This window comes from Mesocricetus auratus, unplaced genomic scaffold, assembly GCF_017639785.1.
Source record: "Mesocricetus auratus isolate SY011 unplaced genomic scaffold, BCM_Maur_2.0 contig_10908_pilon_obj, whole genome shotgun sequence".
NCBI lineage: Eukaryota > Metazoa > Chordata > Mammalia > Rodentia > Cricetidae > Mesocricetus > Mesocricetus auratus.
Genome location: NW_024433189.1, coordinates 24,697 through 28,812, shown reverse-complemented (window position 1 = coordinate 28,812; position 4,116 = coordinate 24,697). Strand labels below are relative to the sequence as shown.

General features: G+C 43.4%; 1 pseudogene; it reads right to left on the bottom strand.

Moving 5' to 3' along the window:
• Positions 1-693: 693 nt before the first annotated feature.
• Positions 694-3,019, bottom strand: LOC121138442 (annotated as a pseudogene).
• Positions 3,020-4,116: the final 1,097 nt, after the last annotated feature.

The window sequence follows — 4,116 nt, the reverse complement described above, 5'->3', positions numbered from 1 at the left end:
AAATTGAAATGATTTTCACCAAAAAAGAACAAACTGTTCCAAAACCAAAAGAGGAGGTTTCACAGAAGAAAAATGTGACCCAGAAGAAACCGAGGAAGCAAAAACGTATGGCACGGAAATAAATTCATCATAAAATAAATGAAGATAAAAGTAATAAAATAGAATGAAAACCAGATCAACGTGGGAGCATGCAATTTAAAGAAAAGGAAAAGTAAGAATGCAAAAGATATTTATTATTAGAAAGATAGAAATGAGAGAACAATGCTAAAAAATAACTAAATGGATGAACTCAAGTGTATGGCAAAAAGGTTAAACCTTAAGAGTTTAAAAATGTGAAATTGATATGTGTCAAAGGATTGATTATTTAAAATCGTCCAAGGAACCTAAGAGTTGTAAAATTAAAAAGATACAGTGAATTTGTTTACAAAAAGCCCACCATAAGTGACACATCAACTCCAACAAGGCCACATCTCTTAATCCTTCCCAAACAGTTTCACTGTGGACTAAACAACAAAATATAAGAGCCTATGGAGGACGTGTTCATTCAAACACCACATGAATATAAATGGACCAAGTTAAATTATAAATTTTCACGACCAAACTGTTAAATAAAATACATTTGTTGTTGGTCTGGGTTTTTTGTTTGTTTGTTTTGTTTTGTTTTCTGTCTTTGAATCCAGGGGAGGATGATGCATGTCTGTCATTGTATTTGGTCCTAATAGCTTCCACCAGCTTAGCCAGAGTACCTGTGTCTCCTGAGTTAACCTGTGTGAAGGCAACAGTGGTGCATGTCTTCCTATGGGCCAGCTGCCCCAGCCTGGCCTTTCCCTTGATGATGTAGTCAGGGAATCCCATCTTGTGATACAGGGCAGGCAAGAAGTCCACCAGATCAACGAGGTCTACACAGCAGCCAATCATCACCAGCTGAGCTTTCCAGTCCTCCACCAAAATGGTGGCTGTATTGACCTCTGTTTGAAGGATAGGTGGTCTCTGAGTTGGGACATCCTCTTTGCCAGCAGCTTTCTTCTCTGCACAGCCAGTGACCCCTGCTTCTTTTCCTGCTTTGTCTGTGGCCAGTACTTGTGGGCGAGCTCAAGCAGCTGGGTAGTCATTTGCTGGACGAGCGCTGGGTGAACTGCTTAACAGCAGGAGGTACCTTGAGACATAGAAGAGCCCTTTGCCACTGCAGCCTGGTGTAGTGGGGCCATTTGAGGAAGAGAGTGAGGATCTCTTTTGGGCTGGATGTCCTGCCCAACACCTTTTGGCCTCCTGTTTCTTCATGATGGCAGGAACTAGGGCCACTTTCTTTCCCTTGGCCTCTTTCTCTTGGGCATCTTGCTTGGCTGGGGGAGAGAGCTGGACCTTGTATTTTTAGCTTCATATATAGTATATATCTCCTAGGACAAAACAACTTCAGACCAAACTTGAAATGAATGGATTTCAGCAAGTCCTGCTACAGGGGATCCAAATCTTCTCTAACTATGAGATAAAATAGGAGTTTCTCTTTGGCAGGGACTATGCCCTCAGTATCAGGAAGTGATTCTAAAACGGCAAATGACAGATTAGCTACCCCAAAAGACCCTTAGCTACCCCAAAAGATTTCTGAGACTACAGCTCTCAGAGGGTACCTGAGGCAGGGGACTAGGGTGGAGGATGAAGTCTAGAAGGCCTTATACAAAGGCTGCAGCACTAGCAGTTGAGAAAACCTGTTGGCAAGGAGGAAGGTTTCAAACACCACCCTAAGGCCCAAGTGTAACTGAGCATGAGCAAGAGAGACCAGAGTACAAAGTGAGTCAGAGAGGCCATGCTGTACAAAGAACCCCAAAAGGCCCGTCTTTGAGCTTTAAAACCCCCTGCCTATGGCAGCTCACATCTTCCCTTGGAAAGAGAAGTCATGAACCCAATGACTTCTGTTCCTTTCCTTCATACTATCCATATGCCTTCATCCAACTCCTTGTTCTGGGACAATATTAACTGGAAATTTTGCCAAGTGCTCACCAAACCCCTTTGGCAAGAACTCAGTCATAGGCTGACATAATTAAGCCATGAAATAGAATGTCTAAGTGTGTGGAAAGGAAATTAGCTTGGAGACCATTCAGTCAGCATCATCCTCCCCTGGATTCAAAGACAGAAAACAAAACAAAACAAACAAACAAAAAACCCAGACCAACAACAAATGTATTTTATTTAACAGTTTGGTCGTGAAAATTTATAATTTAACTTGGTGACCAAGGAAAGCCAGTCAGGTAGAATCATTTCTCCAGAACTCTGCTTCCTTTCCAGCTTGCAGGTTCCCTCGGTTCCCGTCATGGCTTCTGACTTAGTCAGTGTTCTATTGCTGTGAAGAGACACCATGATCACAGCAACTCTTCTAAGAGACAGCATTGAATTAGGACCGGGTTACAGTTCAGAGGTTTAATCCATTATTGTCAAGCCAGGGAACATGCAGCTGGACAGGAAGCTGAGAGCTCTGTATCTGGATTCTCAGGAAGAAAGGTGAGAGAGAGACACATGGGGCCTGGCTTGAGCCTTTGAAACCTGAAAGCTCACCCCAAGTGACACACATTCTCCTACAAGGCCACACCCACTACAAGTGCCACTCCCTGGTACCAAGCATTCAAACACATGAGTCTATGGGAACTAATACTCTTCAAACAACCAAATGTTCCCACAGTGATGAACTGTACCCTGTAACCATAGAAAACTTTTGCTCCCCATGTTGTCTTTGGCCAAGGTTTTCATCACAACAACAGGACAGTACTAACTAGCCAGGTGTACAAGTCTACAAGCCCAGTTCTGTCTAGCCTAAGCAGGGGAGCACAGAATCAACCGCAGCCTCAGAGCCCGTCTCAAGACAAAAGTTGGGGTGGAGCTCAGGAGCAGAGTGCTGGTCTTACATGTCCACCACAGCCCTGGGCTTGATCCCAAGCACAGCAAACACTACAGGTTAATAACTGTCTTTGTGCCCATTGGACTGGTAAACTGTTCTGCAGACAATGTTCTTGTCATAAAGGGTCATGCCTGTAACATATGTTGGAATGTTTCACGGAATTCAAAATAAATACTTAGAAATGTAAGTATTGAGGAAATCTAAAAGACTGATATCCAAGGGTTCTTCATTCTTTCTTTCAATTTTTTTTGGTTTTTATTCTTGGAGTTAAATGTAGTCAAGGGTGGTCTTGATTATCTTGACTCCACATCCTCAGTGTTTAGATTTCTGGCATTTGCCACCAGCCAAGCCTGTGTGTGAAGGTGTGTGTGCATGTGTGGACATATGAGTGCATACGCCTTATGTCCATGTGTAGAGGTCACAGTTTATGTCTGTGGTGTCTTATTCTATCTCTCCCCACCTTCTCTTTTGAAACAAGAACTCTCACTGAACCTGGAGATCAGACTGGCTAGCTTGCTGGCCAGTGAGATTCAGGGATCTATCAGTCTGCATTAGCTTTATCAGAGTGGAAGGAACCTGGACTTCAGTATTCACATTTGCACAGCAGGCACTTTACTGACCCAGGCTTCTCCCTCTCACCTCTTTCTAACCTTTGGAACGTCTAAAGTTGCTTCGAAATCACAAAGTTGTAAAAAAGAAGTGTATAGGTCAAGCAATGAGGCAAATACCCGACCACTCAAGAGGTTCAAGGAAGAAGGGTACAATTTCAGTCCACACTAAGTAGTAGCACACTGTCTCTTGAGTGGTAACAACACATACATGTACTACGACAGTCAGATTTATACAAGAAACTTGGAAGTTCTACCTGAAGGTCATCGAGATGGTTCACTGTGTGAAGGTGCTTGCTGCTAAGCCTGGTAAGGTGAACTCAGTCCCATAGGCCTACATTGTGGGAAGTGAGGATAAACTCCCTCGTGTTGTCCTGTTGCTTCCTTGTGTGCGCCACGGCATGAATGTGCACACACAAACAAACCTCCTTATAATAACATAATGATAAAAGAAAACATTACAGAGCCGAGCCTGGCAGCTCATAACTGGAATCCCAGCACTTGGACACGATCCTTGTACTACTAGGGCCTTGAACTTCTGATCCTACCTTCTAAGTAGAAGAAGAAGGATCAGAACTTCCAGGTGCCTGAGACTAGATGAGTCAAAGACCTAAGGGA